Below are 16,793 nucleotides of genomic sequence, written 5' to 3' on the forward strand. Positions count from 1 at the left end.
GACTGCAATTATCTGTAACACCATGTATTTGGATGTCCTAAGCTAAATTCATCTAAAACTTGAAAAAGTTTATGTTTGATGAAAACCATCTAATATGAAAAATAAGGAGAAATGCCCTGTGTTTTTTTTAAATAACAAAACCAATTTTTATAACAAATAAATAGGTAGAAGAAATTTTAACCTTGTGTGAAGCAATAGAAATGACAATGAACTGAGAATGAAAAGCAGAGTCATAACTAAGAAGCTGGGATTTTTACCAGGGTAGAAAATTTAGATAGAACTTGGATTCTCATTAGGGTAGAAACATTAGAGCTTAACATGTAGTTAGCAAGGATTACTAGTTAAAATAGAAACCTACTTACCCTTTCCCCTCACTGAATCAGCTTCTCCAGGAGATCCTCAACCTGGTACTTGGAGATCTTTGTCCTCTTCATTCAAGAGGACAATGTCAATGTTCATTCCCCTTCACTGAGTGTTTGCTTTTTATTGATTGTTTCATATTCTGTTTCTATGTCTTGCCCCAATCCTAATGCTTCCTCTTGTCAGGTTATAGCTTTGGTCAAAAGGCATGTATTTAACTCTTGACTCTGTGATTTACTAGTTGTTTATTTTTCATATGTTTATTATTGTATAAATTGTTCCACATCTGTTCAGTTTATTCATCACTTTATAAATTCTCTAAATTGTTCATTATTATAATATTGATGTTATCAATTATTCTCCCTCTGCTTACTTCATTATCAATTTCTATTAGATTTTCCATGTTTTTGAATAATATATTTTCTTATTTCTTTTAGCACAATACTATTCCATCACATTCATGCACCCCAAATTAATCAGCCATTCCTCTATCGATTGACATCCCTTTAGTTTATTTTTTATTATCACTACAAAATCCTGCTTCTGATACTTTCTAACTGTAGGACACAGGTACATTTTCTTCATTTATAACATTGAAATAACACCTTATTATTGTTGCTATGAGCTTTAAATGAGGTGACTTTTATTCCAAGTATGCACTCATTCCTCTCCCAGTTCCAAGCTTCTCTGTCTACCCCCTTCAGAGATCTGGGGGACATTGAAGAAAGGCTGGAGTGTCTCTTCTCTAGTCAAAGGCTCTAGCTTTCCATTGCCAGTATTTCCTCCTTTGTTAGGACCCAGTTTCTAATACCTCAATTCAAACATTAACACCCTTGACCATCAGTCTTTATAATGGGATATTTACTTTGAAGACACTGTGAAAACAGTTTTCAGGGTATGCTTGGTTTCCTATATAGTGGTGGGCCTACCAAATTCATTTCCAGATGCAACCTGACTGCCAATGAGTCCTCTGCTGCCACTGACTTTATTCTTGACGTTTACTTTTGAAGTTACTTCCTTGATTCTCAGGGCATCAGGGTTGCACTGGCTATGCCTCTAGAACACTAGAAAGTGGGATGGTGTGGGACCCTCTTGAATATAGAAAACTCACAAGGCTAGAGGCTGCTCTTTTCACCTAAAACTGAAAAAAAAAACCCACAGAGGCCAAGGGTCTTGGCCTTTTTATCAGGGCCATAATACTTCAGAAATGAGGTCATAAAGACTTTACCCTTCCAGCACTGTTTCTCAGTGATTGCCCAGGAGCAAAGCAGTCTAAGTATGAAAAACTGAAAGGACTGAGGTAAAAGAGATAATTATAGATACCTTTCAAGGCCTTTTGATACCTCTGTTGCTAATAAAAGAAGAGAAGGGAATCTATCCTAGATGTTAGATGCCAAAAGGAGGTAAGAGGTGGCAGAATAAGATGTTAAAATAGCAGCAGGTGATCAAATTTGGAACATAAAGTGCATAAAGGGCAGAACTATGAAAAATTAGAGTTTTAAGATAGATATGGACATTCTTCAATGCTAGTTCATATTCTAGTTTGCTAAGAAATGAGGAAATGCTGAAAGTTTATGAGCAGGTGAAATACATGATAAGTAATACCTGTGCATAGGAACAATACTTTAACCATGGAATGAAGGAAGAATTAGTGAGGAAAGAGAATGAAAAGGGACCAATTAGGGAGCTTTAAAAAGATCTGGTAATAATATAACAGAGACCTGGAACAAGATCAGGACAATACAAGTGGAAGGAAAGGTTGTGTAGTAGGCACCTAATAAAACTACTCCCTCCTAAAGGCAACCTCTAGTATCTTTATCCTTTAATGTTTTCTTGGGTTATTATTCTCTTTTTTAAAAATTTTATTTAGTTAGTTGATTTAGAATATTTTTCCTTGGTTACAAGATTCATTTTCTTTTCTTTCCTTCCCCCAAAACTGTTTCTGAAGCTGGCATGCAATTTGGGTTATTATTCTTTCTATAATTTTATATTCCATATCTTCTAATATCGGTCTTCTAAATTCTAAAATACTGCTAAAAAAACAACTCAAATTATATACTGTCCTTAACTCTTTAGTCTCTCACTATTTTGTGCAATCACCAAAATTCCTTACCAAATCTTAACCTTAGGTTATCTCTACCATTTGCCTTCTCTGAATCATATACTATTGAATGATACTAGAGGGAGTCATGCAACAATAGTAATTTGGTAGGTGGTGAAAACACCTAGAGATCAGAAATGGAATGTCTTGGGGGAGAAATAGCAAGCAGGCCAGTGTCACTGGATTATAGAGTATATCAGTAAGAATAAGGGGTAGGAATAATAGAAGGGTTGTGGACGTATTTAAAGGCTAAATAGATGTTGCATTTGATTCCAGAGGGTTTAGGGCAGAGGCCACATGCGGCCCCCTGAGGCCATTTATCCAGCCACCACCGCACTTCCGGAAGAGGCACCTCTTTCATTGGTGGTCAGTGAGAGGAGCATTGTATGTGGTGTCATAAAGCACAGCCTCGCTCATGTACAGTACTACTTCCGGTGACATAATCCTTTGTGTGGCGCCTTGTTCTGAGAGTAACTGAATGAAAACGAGGCGCTGAGCAAAGGATTATGTGGCTGTACAATGGAAGATGTCAGCATGGTGAGCAGCGATCTGGGGCAGGGGATTCTGCACTGTGTATACTGCTGCCGGGTATAGTGGTGGCAGTGCTGGGCCTGTGCAAGGTGTGACAGGTGCATCACAGATAGCACTGCAGTCTCCGCTATCCCATAGAGCAGCATACAGATTTGTTCATAGTTTGTTTGTTTTTATAGTCTGGCCCTCCAATGATCTGAGACAGTGAACTGGTCCCCTGTAATACAGGGCATTAATGGAGTTAGTTGATTATAGGTGTGGTCAGACGTGCACTTTAGGAAGATTGCTTTGACAGCTGAATGACTGGTAAACTAGAAAGGAGAAATATTTGATTTGGAGACACCAAATAGCAGTATTCCAGGAGAATGCTGATGAAGGTCTGTAGCAAGGTTGAAGTGGTTTCCTGAGGAGAAGGGGATGTATAAAACATGCTTATAAGGTAAAATCACTAAGGCATGCCAACTGATTGAGTTTGGCGGTGAAGTGAGAATGAAGAGTTAAGAATGAGATGAATGTTTTAAACCTTGGTATCAGAAAAGATGTTGCTGCCCTTAAAAGTTAAATAAAAGTTAGAAACAGATAAGGGTAATAGCAATAAGTTCATAAGACAAGTTGGGTTTAAGGCATCCAGTTTGAAATGTCTAGGAGGCAGTTTGAGATAGGAGACTGAAGGTTAGGACAGTCCTTTGGATTGGATAAACAGATCTGAGAATCATCAGTGTAAAGAGGATCATTGAATCAATGGAAACTGAAGAGATCACCAAATGAAATAGCATAAATAGAAAAAAGAATGAGTTTCACATCAATTTCTTGGAATTATCCATAGTAAATGTATGCAACTTGGATGCGATCCAGCAAAGGAAGTCAAGGATAGTTAGATAGGTAGGAGAATGTTTTATGTCATATAAAATTGAAATATTAAAGTTAACATTTCATGTTGTTTCTCTTATTGGCATCCAGGTAATCCAGAATATTTTTGTGGGTAATATGTAATCTAAGTAAAAATAAATCTAATTTTAAGTGTTAAGTGCCAAAGATATGAACAAATATTACTCAGGGGGGAAAATCCATAAGAGGAAGTTTGGAGAATACAAATACAAATATTTTTATGGTAAGAATAATCTATTCATTCCTACTAAAAATTTCTCAAAACTGTAATAAGATTAGACTATATTGAATAGCATATTTAAAATTATAATCCAACAATACCTTTTATTTCCTTAGTGACATGCTACTTGGTAAAGCTAAGTTTATACAAATATCTTATTAAGTACAAATCAAAATCTTGAAAACGACCCATCAAAAATCATCCCAAAGGCATTAAACAACTAGGTTCAGAGCCTATATTGTTTTCTGTTCACCAGTAAGTAGTTTCTCATACTTACCACCTGAAGTTTTCAGGTAGGAACAATGAGATCTGATATTTTATTCCTATGCTTAATAACTCACAGAATATTCTATTTTAAGATTTCCTAAATGATTTGATTTATCTGTAGGTTGTCCTGGGACACTGGGTTAGGTCTGTAATCCTTCCTTAAAGAACAGTTGGGACATAAAGCCCTGGGGGAAGCTTAAGCATCTTTTTAGACTTTTTTTTTAATTTTATTTTCTCTTAGATCAGACCAAAATGATACTATTTTATTAGATGAGAGCACGCCAGACAAGAATTAGCCTTGTCTTTAAAGCTAAGTAAGGGGAGGTTGATGGTGCCTTTTTCATCATTTTGTCTAGTTGCTATAAAATAGTAATATAGTATGGGTTGATATGAACCATGTAATACAAAGGAACTGATCTGTGAGTAGAATGAATGGATAAATATCTAATCTGGGACTGACTACCTTGTCTCTTGGGATTCTCTGATTTTCACAATTTTAGAAAGTAGAGATTCCTGACTTCTCTACTAATTTCCTGGTGGAGAGAGGAAAAAGTATCCAGAAAATCTGTGATTGGGAAATCTCCCTTTTCTTTACTATTGTGTCAATGAGAAAGATATATGGCTATCTACCACACATTACAATTTGGTTGGGGGTGGGCTTAGAGGGTTCAGAATAAAAAGCCACCTTCATTGGATTGCTCTGAATTGGAGGGTAATACATCTTATTCTCTGCCAATTTATCTCCATCCCACCAAATATTGGTGCAAAAGAAAATCTGGTTTAATAGCTAACAAACACATTTCTTCAGAAATTGGAGAAATTGTAGGGGATAATCTAGATAACCAGACATGAAAGAATAAATGAACTCTTCAACTCAAGAGAACAATGAACTATTAGCTGAATTATTGAGGTAAGATAGTAATTTCTTTTTATTTCCTAGTGGGCAAAACAACATTTATTATATTTTCCATACACCCTCCCTTCCTTCTTATAACTCTATTTGTCTTGAGGGCACTATTATAATCCTGGAAAAACTTAAAAGTGATGCAAAATGAAATGGACAGAACCAGTAGACTATACAGTAATAGCAACAATGTACAATGACCAATTGTGAATGAATTAGTTATCATCAATCCAAGGATTCAGGAAAGCACCAAGGGACTCATGAAAATAGTTCTTTTCACAGCCATAAAAAAAACAGATGAAGCCTCAATTCATATCGAAAAATGCCATTCATCACTTTATTACTTTCATGAATTTTTTTCTAGTGGAAGTGATATATGTCTTCTTTTACAACATGATGAACATGGTAATATAGATTAGATGATTCATATATATAAAACCTTTATCATGTTACTTGCCATTTTGTGTAATAGGGAAGAATGGGAGGGAGAAGGACGGAGAGAGAGAGAGAGAACATAGAGCACAAAATGTCATAATATAATCATTAAAATGTATTTAACATGTAACCTTAAAAGTATTATGGCTTTCGAGAATAAATGGATAGACTTCCGGTTAAGATGGTGGCTTAGAGAAAGCTGAAGTTCAGATCTCCGGAAAACCCTTCCCGACCGATCTCAAACTAGAAGCTCCTAAGGCGCCGAAATTCAAAACGATCAACAGCACAGACCCTGGGAACCCTCCTCCTGGACCTGGACCCGGTTCAAAAGGTACGGCTCCCCTTAAAAGCCAGAACCCGAGATCCCTCGGACCTCAGGGGTAGGAGCGCAGAGTCCAAGGCTCCCGGAAGCGGCAGCCGCGCCGGGCTCAGAGAGCAGGGTCTGAGGAACAACAACCCTCAGGGTCTTCTACCCAAGTCCCAGTCCAGGTGAAAGTTACTGCCTGGGGCTTCCACTGCAAAGAGCCGGTCGGTCAAAGAGCCGGTCGGTCCGGGTGAAAGTTACTGCCTGGGGCCTCCGCTGCAAAGAGCCGCTCGGTCCGGGTGAAAGTTACTGCCTGGGGCCTCCGCTGCAGAGAGCTGGTCAAAACAACAGCAACCCTCAGGGCGGGCAAGACAGCCTCACGGGCTGGATCCTGCTATCCAAGTCTCAGTGAAAGTCTGTGCTCTCGGAGCTTGGGGAAGCGGCAGCCCATCCCCCCGCAGGCCAACGAAACAGCCTCACGGCCAGGGATTCTGAAGGCAACTTCCGGAAATCGAGCCAGGGGGAGAGTGTGGCCTCGTGGTCCGACCCTTCCATTCCAGTTCCAGTGAGGCATATTCAGTTTAACCCAGGGAACGCTCATAGAACCAACATCTGCCCAGGACTAAAGCCTCTGATCACCAGACAAAGACAAGAAAAGCCAATCCTCCACGTTCAGAGATGACAAACTCCACAGAAGCACAGAAGCCCCAAAATACCAAGAAAAATAAGAAGAAAGGGGCGACTCTGGACACATTCTATGGAGCCAAAATACAAAATACAGAGCAGATAGAAGAAGATATACAAGAAAATTCTCCAAAATCTTCCAAAGGAAATAGAAACTCTCCACAAACACATGAAGAATTTGAATCAGAAAGGACCAAAAAGATGGAAGCCCTCTGGGAGGAAAAGTGGGAAATGATGCAAAAGAAATTCACGCATCTACAAAACCAGTTTGACCAAACTGTAAAAGAAAACCAGGCTTTAAAGCAAGAACTAATAAAGCAAAGCCAAAACACCAAGAAATTAGAAGAGAACATAAAATATGTCACCGACAAGGTGATAGATCTGGAAAACAGGGGGAGAAGAGAAAATTTAAGAATAATTGGACTCCCAGAAAAGCCAGAAATAAACACCAAACTGGACATGGTGATACAAGATATAATCAAAGAAAATTGCCCAGAGATTCTAGAACAAGGGGGCAATACAGCCACTGACAGAGCTCACAGAACACCTTCTACACTAAACCCCCAAAAGACAACTCCCAGGAATGTAATTGCCAAATTCCAAAGCTATCAAACAAAAGAAAAAATCCTACAGGAAGCCAGAAAAAGACAATTTAGATATAAAGGAATGCCAATCAGGGTCACCCAAGACCTTGCAAGTTCTACTCTGAATGATCGTAAGGCATGGAACATGATCTTCAGAAAGGCAAGAGAGCTGGGTCTCCAACCAAGAATCAGCTACCCAGCAAAACTGACTATATACTTCCAAGGGAAAGTATGGGCATTCAACAAAATAGAAGACTTCCAACTTTTTGCAAAGAAAAGACCAGAGCTCTGTGGAAAGTTTGATACCGAAAATCAAAGAGCAAGGAATACCTGAAAAGGTAAATATTAAGGAAAAGGGAAAAATGTTATCTTCTTTTACTCAAACTCTCTTCTATAAGGACTACATTTATATCAACCTATGTATACTAATATGTGGGGAAAATGTAATGTATAAATAGGGGGTAAAGAAAGACCAAATAGAATAATGGTTCTTACACAAAGATTCACAGGGGAAGGGGAGGGGAAGAAAACTCCTATAAGAAGGAGAGGAAGAGGGGGGGGGGTTTACTTAAACCTCAATCTCAGGGAAATCAACTCTGAGAGGGAAAAACATCCAGATCCACTGGGATCTTGAATTCTATCTTACCCAACAAGGGTAAGGAGAAGGGAAAACCAAGGGGGGGAGGGGGAGAGGGAGAACAAAAAGGGAGGGAAAGAGAGGGGGGAGGGGGAGGGAACAAAAAGGGAGGGACTAAAAAGGGAAACATCAAGGGAGGGGACAAGGGGGACTGATTCAAAGTAAATCACTGGACTAAAAGGTAGAGCCGAAGAAGAAAAGGTTAGAATTAGGGAAGGCAATCAAAATGCCAGGGAGTCCACAAATGACAATCATAACTTTGAACGTGAATGGGATGAACTCACCCATAAAACGTAGACGAATAGCTGAATGGATTAGAATCCAAAACCCTACCATATGTTGTCTTCAAGAAACACACATGAGGCGGGTTGACACCCACAAGGTCAGAATTAAAGGATGGAGTAAGACCTTCTGGGCCTCAACTGATAGAAAGAAGGCAGGAGTGGTAATCATGATATCTGATAAAGCCAATGCAAAAATAGACCTGATCAAAAGGGATAGGGAAGGTAATTATATTTTGTTAAAAGGGACTCTAGACAATGAGGAAATATCATTAATCAACATGTATGCACCAAATAATATAGCACCCAAATTTCTAATGGAGAAACTAGGAGAATTGAAGGAAGAAATAGACAATAAAACCATACTAGTGGGAGACTTAAACCAACCATTATCAAATTTAGATAAATCAAATCAAAAAATAAATAAGAAAGAGGTAAAAGAAGTGAATGAAATCTTAGAAAAATTAGAATTAATAGACATATGGAGAAAAATAAATAGGGATAAAAAGGAATACACCTTCTTCTCAGCACCACATGGCACATTCACAAAAATTGACCATACATTAGGTCACAGAAACATAGCACACAAATGCAAAAAAGCAGAAATAATGAATGCAGCCTTCTCAGATCACAAGGCAATAAAAATAATGATTAGTAATGGTACATGGAAAACCAAATCTAAAACCAATTGGAAATTAAACAATATGATACTCCAAAACCGTTTAGCTAAAGAAGAAATCATAGAAACAATTAATAATTTCATCAAGGAAAATGACAATGGCGAAACATCCTTTCAAACCTTTTGGGATGCAGCCAAAGCGGTAATCAGAGGCAAATTCATATCCCTGAAAGCTCATATTAACAAACAAGGGAGAGCAGAGATCAATCAATTGGAAATGCAATTGAAAAAACTCGAAAGCGATCAAATTAAAAACCCCCAGCAGAAAACCAAATTAGAAATCCTAAAAATTAAGGGAGAAATTAATAAAATCGAAAGTGATAGAACTATTGATTTAAAAAATAAGACAAGAAGCTGGTACTTTGAAAAAACAAACAAAATAGACAAAGTACTGGTCAATCTAATTAAAAAAAGGAAGGAAGAAAAGCAAATTCACAGCATTAAAGATGAAAAGGGGGACAGCACCTCCAATGAGGAGGAAATTAAGGCAATCATTAGAAATTACTTTGCCCAATTATATGGCAATAAATACACCAATTTAGGAGAAATGGATGAATATATACAAAAATACAAACTGCCTAGACTAACAGAAGAGGAAATAGAATTCTTAAATAATCCCATATCAGAAATTGAAATCCATCAAGCCATCAAAGAACTTCCTAAGAAAAAATCCCCAGGGCCTGATGGATTCACCTGTGAATTCTATCAAACATTCAGAGAACAGTTAACCCCAATACTATACAAACTATTTGACATAATAAGCAAAGAGGGAGTTCTACCAAACTCCTTTTACGACACAAACATGGTACTGATTCCAAAACCAGGCAGGTCAAAAACAGAGAAAGAAAACTATAGACCAATCTCCCTAATGAATATAGATGCAAAAATTTTAAATAGGATACTAGCAAAAAGACTCCAGCAAGTGATCAGAAGGATCATTCACCACGATCAAGTAGGATTCATACCAGGGATGCAGGGCTGGTTCAACATTAGGAAAACCATCCACATAATTGACCACATCAACAAGCAAACTAGCAAGAACCACATGATTATCTCAATAGATGCAGAAAAAGCCTTTGATAAAATACAACACCCATTCCTATTAAAACACTAGAAAGCATAGGAATAGAAGGGTCATTCCTAAAAATAATAAACAGTATATATCTAAAACCAACAGCTAATATCATCTGCAATGGGGATAAACTAGATGCATTCCCAATAAGATCAGGAGTGAAACAAGGATGCCCATTATCACCTCTACTATTTGACATTGTACTAGAAACACTAGCAGTAGCAATTAGAGAAGATAAAGAAATTGAAGGCATCAGAATAGGCAAGGAGGAGACCAAGTTATCACTCTTTGCGGATGACATGATGGTCTACTTAAAGAATCCTAGAGATTCAACCAAAAAGCTAATTGAAATAATCAACAACTTTAGCAAAGTTGCAGGATACAAAATAAACCCACATAAATCATCAGCTTTTCTATATATCTCCAACACAGCTCAGCAGCAAGAACTAGAAAGAGAAATCCCATTCAAAATCACCTTAGACAAAATAAAATACCTAGGAATCTATCTCCCAAGACAAACACAGGAACTATATGAACACAACTACAAAACACTCGCCACACAACTAAAACTAGACTTGAACAATTGGAAAAACATTAACTGCTCATGGATAGGACGAGCCAATATAATAAAAATGACCATCCTACCCAAACTTATTTATCTATTTAGTGCCATACCCATTGAACTACCAAAATACTTCTTCACTGATTTAGAAAAAACCATAACAAAGTTCATTTGGAAGAACAAAAGATCAAGGATATCCAGGGAAATAATGAAAAAAAACACATATGATGGGGGCCTTGCAGTCCCAGACCTCAAACTATATTACAAAGCAGCAGTCATCAAAACAATTTGGTACTGGCTAAGAAACAGAAAGGAAGATCAGTGGAATAGACTGGGGGAAAACGACCTCAGCAAGACAGTATACGATAAACCCAAAGATCCCAGCTTTTGGGACAAAAATCCACTATTCGATAAAAACTGCTGGGAAAATTGGAAGACAGTGTGGGAGAGACTAGGAATAGATCAACACCTCACACCCTACACCAAGAAAAATTCAAAATGGGTGAGTGACTTAAACATAAAGAAGGAAACCATAAGTAAATTGGGTAAACACAGAATAGTATACATGTCAGACCTTTGGGAGGGGAAAGGCTTTAAAACCAAGCAAGATATAGAAAGAATCACAAAATGTAAAATAAATAATTTTGAGTACATCAAACTAAAAAGCTTTTGTACAAACAAAACCAATATAACTAAAATCAGAAGGAAAACAACAAATTGGGAAAAAATCTTCATAGAAACCTCTGACAAAGGTTTAATTACTCATATTTATAATGAGCTAAATCAATTGTACAAAAAATCAAGCCATTCTCCAATTGATAAATGGGCAAGGGAAATGGATAGGCAGTTCTCAGATAAAGAAATCAAAACTATTAACAAGCACATGAAGAAGTGTTCTACATCTCTTATAATCAGAGAGATGCAAATCAAAACAACTCTGAGGTATCACCTCACACCTAGCAGATTGGCTAACATAACAGCAAAGGAAAGTAATGAATGCTGGAGGGGATGTGGCAAAGTAGGGACATTAATTCATTGCTGGTGGAGCTGTGAACTGATCCAACCATTCTGGAGGGCAATTTGGAACTATGCCCAAAGGGCGACAAAAGAATATCTACCCTTTGACCCAGCCATAGCACTGCTGGGTCTGTACCCCAAAGAGATAATGGACACAAAGACTTGTACAAAAATATTCATAGCTGCGCTCTTTGTGGTGGCCCAAAACTGGAAAACGAGGGGATGCCCATCAATTGGGGAATGGCTGAACAAACTGTGGTATATGTTGGTGATGGAATACTATTGTGCTCAAAGGAACAATAAAGTGGAGAAGTTCCATGGAGACTGGAACAACCTCCAGGAAGTGATGCAGAGCGAGAGGAGCAGAACCAGGAGAACATTGTACACAGAGACTAATACACTGTGGTATAATCGAACGTAATGGACTTCTCCATTAGTGGCGGTGTAATGTCCCTGAACAACTTTCAGGGATCCAGGAGGAAAAAAAAACACCATTCATAAGCAAAGGATAAACTATGGGAGTGGAAACACCGAGAAAAAGCAACTGCCTGAATACAGAGGTTGAGGGGACATGACAGAGGATAGACTTTAAATGAACACTCTAATGCAAATACTAACAACAAAGCAATGGGTTCAAATCAAGAAAACATCTAATGCCCAGTGGACTTACGCGTCGGCTATGGGGGGTGGGGGGAGGAAAAGAAAATGATCTATGTCTTTAACGAATAATGCTTGGAAATGATCAAATAAAATATATTTAAAAAAAAAAGTATTATGAAATGAAATTGATTTGCAAATGTGAATTTCTCTTTTTTAACTATCAATTTGTACCATTAACAGTACTGTTTCAAATTCATTCTGAGGACTTTATTATATTATAAAGATTCCACTGAAGTGCTTAAAATAAAACGAACTTCTGAGGATCATAGAATGTGGCAGTGTGGCATTTAAAGATTCTTTTACCATAATGCTCTCAGATATGTGGAATAAGAAACAATTTTATTTTTTTTGTCTAGATGAGTTGTGTAAAGTTCATCGCTCTTGTCATTTAGAAAAGATATATTTTTATAAATAGTAATTCTAACTGCTTCTCTTTTGTAGTTTCTCATCTTTTTTTCAGGAAGAATAAAAGACTTCCTCAAAGTTCAAACCTATCCACTTATTTATTTTTTTTTATTTTTGCAAGGTGATATATATCAGAATTGGCACCTAAAGAAAATCTAATGAAATACTGCAGATTCAATATTTCTTCAAATTTTTTTGTTTCAAAATTCCTTTTATAACTAATCTATTGTTAAGCTTCTCAAGAGAGATTACCTATATACTTTTTTCCCAAACTGAGTCAAAGTCATGACTATAGGGAACCAAATAACAAAGTCTACAAAAGGAATAATAGAACAGAACAAAAAAATTTGAAATCTAGGTACTGTACAATAGAAACAAATGTTACTTGGGGCTTGTTCTTTATTAATAATTAGGCTGAATACTCTTCTCTTTTTTCCCCAAACTAACATTTAGCTTTCTTTACCAAATTTGATATTGCTTAGAGAACTGCTTCATAGTATCTCTTCTTCTTTTTACAGTGTAGTATCACAGTTGATCTCTGAGTCAAAAACATAGCGAACAGTAAAATTCTTTCTTCTAATATAATGGTCAAATGAAGAAAAGGAAGAAAATGATTGTCAGTAAACTCATATGGAAAATACAGCATATATAAAATACAGCTAATACAATATAAAAAAAAAGATAACTTTCAAGGGCTATAAATGGATACCATTGTCTCCTGCATGGAAGTAAAAGTGAATATTATTTCCCTAGAGTCTTGAAAACATTCTATATTCTTTAAAAATAGTAGCTACCTCTATCAAAAATATCTCTCTACAATAGATTCAAGACATTTTTTTTATTAAACGCTTACCTTCTGTCTTGGAGTCAATACTGTGTATTGGCTCCAAGGCAGAAGATTGGTAAGGGCTAGGCAATGGGGGTCAAGTGACTTGCCCAGGGTCACACAGCTGGGAAGTGTCTGAGGCCAGATTTGAACCTAGGACCTCCCATCTCTAGATCTGGCTCTCAATCCACTGAGCCACCCAGCTGCCCCCTCAAGACATTTTTACTTTAGTGAAGAAAATAAAGAAGGAGCAATATGATGCAATTATCTTACCAATACCCATGCAAGGAACATTGATGCTATGTATCTAGCCATAAGTCTTCAGAATATAGGTTATATCAAGAGAGAAGGGAGAAAATAACAATGGATCAATTAATTTCTTTTCAGGACAACAAGTTTATTCCTATGAGAATTTCCATTTGAGATTCAACTTTTTGCATTTGTATTTTTTAAAATATATTTCATAATTAGTCTATATTGTACTTTTAATATTAAATATTTTTCATTTATAGAATATATCATATGAAGTGGTAATAAAATACCTTTATATTAATTTTATAGTTAGCCTTTCTAAATGTTTGGTCTTTCTTTTTTACTTTGTCAAAAAAAAGTATTTTATCCTAATTTCAAATAAAATTTTTTTTCTTTTGAATATTAATTAAATTTGGTCAGATCTTCCCATATAAATAAAATCCAGCACATGACTTTAAACTTGATTTTCAAATGTATGAAATGAGTTCTAAATATATTTTTTTGCTTTCCTATTCTTAAAAAAAATCTCCCAATTTCTGAATTACTATAGTACTGCTACAATAGCAACTACTACTACTACTACTACTACTACTAATAATAATAATAATAAAAAGGTTATACTAGATTTCTAAATACACCCTTTTACTTTATAATTTTATAGCACTTTTTAAAATGTATATATTTATATATATGCATATATAAAATTTATATTTAATTTAAATTTTTCCCCTTAGGAGGAAATGAATGAAGAAGAGAAATAGCAAAGAATCAAATAAAATGACATTACATGGGAATGTGACAGCTAATTCAATCCATTAAAAAATATTTAATAAGTGCCTGCTCTGAGTTAGACAGCCTTTAAAGGATATTTACCTTGGTTTAAGAGGCAATCCAGACAAGTGCTGGAAGCAATTCTAAGCAATTGTTGTTAAATTTTACTTACATCTCAGAAATGAGCAAATTGAATCTCTTAGGGCTTGATTTATTTTGTTGTTGTTGGTTTTCAAGACTTAAGAAAGTGATGAAGAAAATGTGAATACATTTTAGAGGGCTATTAAAATTTAATAGGACCATGCTCACTTTGGCAACACATATACTAAAATTGGAATGATACAGAGAAGATTAGCATGGTCCCTGTGCAAGAATGACATGCAAATTATTTAAGCTTTCCATATTAAAAAAAGAAATTTAAAAGAACCTTTTATAAAAATAATCAGCAGAATGTCTAGTTTGTGAAAATGACAAACCTAAATTTTCTTTTTTTCTTTTAATTTTTTTTCCAGTTTACACATAGGTACAATTTTCAATAATTGCTTTCTGGCATTTTGCAATTGACATTCTCTCTACCTCCTACCATTCCCTCTTTCCCAAGACAGCAAGTAATATAATATAGGTTGTACATATGTTATCAAATGTTATGATTTTCTATGTCCATCATGCTGTGACAGAAGATATACATTTTTTACACTAGAGAAAGATTCATGGCAGAAATAAAGTGAAAAATGCCATGTTTTAATCTCTTTTCAAACTTTATCAGTTCTTTCTATGGCAGTAGATAGCTATTTTTGTCATTTGTCCTTTGGAGCTGTCCTGGATCCTTGCATTGTTGATAATAGTTAACTCATTCACAATTGATCCTTGTACATTATTGCTGTTACTCTGCCCAGTGGTCTCCTTTACACATTCTATCCATTTCACTTTTTGTTTCTTCAAATAAGTTTTTCCAGGCTTTTGTGTTTGTGTGTGTGTGTGTGTGTGTGTGTGTGTGTGTGTGTGTGTGTGTGATGATCTTGTGTATCATTTCTCATGGCACAACAGTATTCCATTGCAATCATATACCACAACTTGTTCAACCATTCTCCAATTGATGGGTATGCCTTCAATTTCTAGTCCTTTGCCACCACAAAAAGAACTGCCATAAATATTTTTGTACAAGTAGGCCCTTTTCCTTTGTCTTTGATCTTTTTGGAATAGAAATAGTTGTGATATTTCTGGGTCAAACTATGTACATGATTAAATGACCCTTTGGGCAAGGTTTCAATTTGCTCTCCAGAATGGTTGCATCAGTTCACAGCTCCATCAAATTGTATTAATGTCCCAGTATTACCACATTCCATCCAATACTTACCATTTTTTCTTTATTTTGTTATATTAGTCTGATAGGTGTGAGGTATTACCTCAGATTTGTTTTAATAATTAAGAGTGATTTGCAACATTTTTTCATATGACTTAAGATAAATTAAATATCTTCTCCAGAGAATAGCTGGTTCATATCCTTTGACCACTAGTCAATTGGGGAATGCATTTCATTTTTATAAATTTGGTTCAATTCTCTATATTTTAGAAATGAGGCTTTTGTTAGGGAAACTTGCTACAGAAAATGTTTCCTCAGATTTTGATTCCCCTTCTAATCTTGGTTTCATTCATTTTGTTTATGCAAAAACTTTTTTGTCATTTAATGTAGTCCAAGTTATCTATTTCTCATAATGCTCTCTGTTTTGTTTGGACATAAATGCTTCTGTTTTCCATATATGAAAAGTAAATTCTTCTTCCAAGTTTCTATTTGTTTATTATGCCTTGTTGAGTTTATTTTGGGGAGGATGAAGTTTTTAAGCACTTTTATTTCTTCTTAATCCTAAATTCATTTCTAATGGAAGGTTGTACTATATTCAATTGATTTTTCTATTTTATATTATTTTATATTTTTTTGCTCCAATTAATCCTTTGACAATGTCTGTGTTTTCTATATCTCTAAGTGCTCTTGTATGCCTTACCTTGTTTGTAGGGTTTAAGGCCATAATGACAAAACCTATGGCACGAATTTGTAAGGGGTAAAAATGTGAGGGCTTTTTTTTTTAAATAAAAGCTTGGACTGGATTATTCAAGAATAGGACACCAGGAATTTTAATTAATTTCAAAAAGATTTATTTTAACAATTTAGAAAATATAGGAAGAGTGAAAGTAAGAAAATCAGAGAGAGGATAGGGTAAGATATCTAGCCTACACACTAAGTATTTTGGTTTAGCCCCTGGCTCAACACAGGTAGGGCTAATTAGCATTTAGCCAGAGAGGCCTCAGGGACTTGGGGATACAGAAAGCCTCTCTCTAGAGAGTAGGTCTCTCC

At 35.9% G+C, this 16,793-nt stretch overlaps 1 protein-coding gene and 1 non-coding gene across 6 annotated transcripts in view; both read left to right on the plus strand.

Annotated features, from left to right (window-relative positions):
• The window catches only part of PCLO (piccolo presynaptic cytomatrix protein), a 623,741-nt gene that overhangs the window by 364,225 nt on the left and 242,723 nt on the right, over positions 1–16,793 (plus strand). The window lies entirely within an intron of this gene.
• On the plus strand, positions 14,742–14,848 carry LOC130454860 (U6 spliceosomal RNA). Its single transcript, XR_008912647.1, has one exon. It is a non-coding gene; the product is annotated as a U6 spliceosomal RNA (small nuclear RNA).

This window comes from Monodelphis domestica, chromosome 5 (assembly GCF_027887165.1).
Source record: "Monodelphis domestica isolate mMonDom1 chromosome 5, mMonDom1.pri, whole genome shotgun sequence".
Taxonomy (NCBI): domain Eukaryota; kingdom Metazoa; phylum Chordata; class Mammalia; order Didelphimorphia; family Didelphidae; genus Monodelphis; species Monodelphis domestica.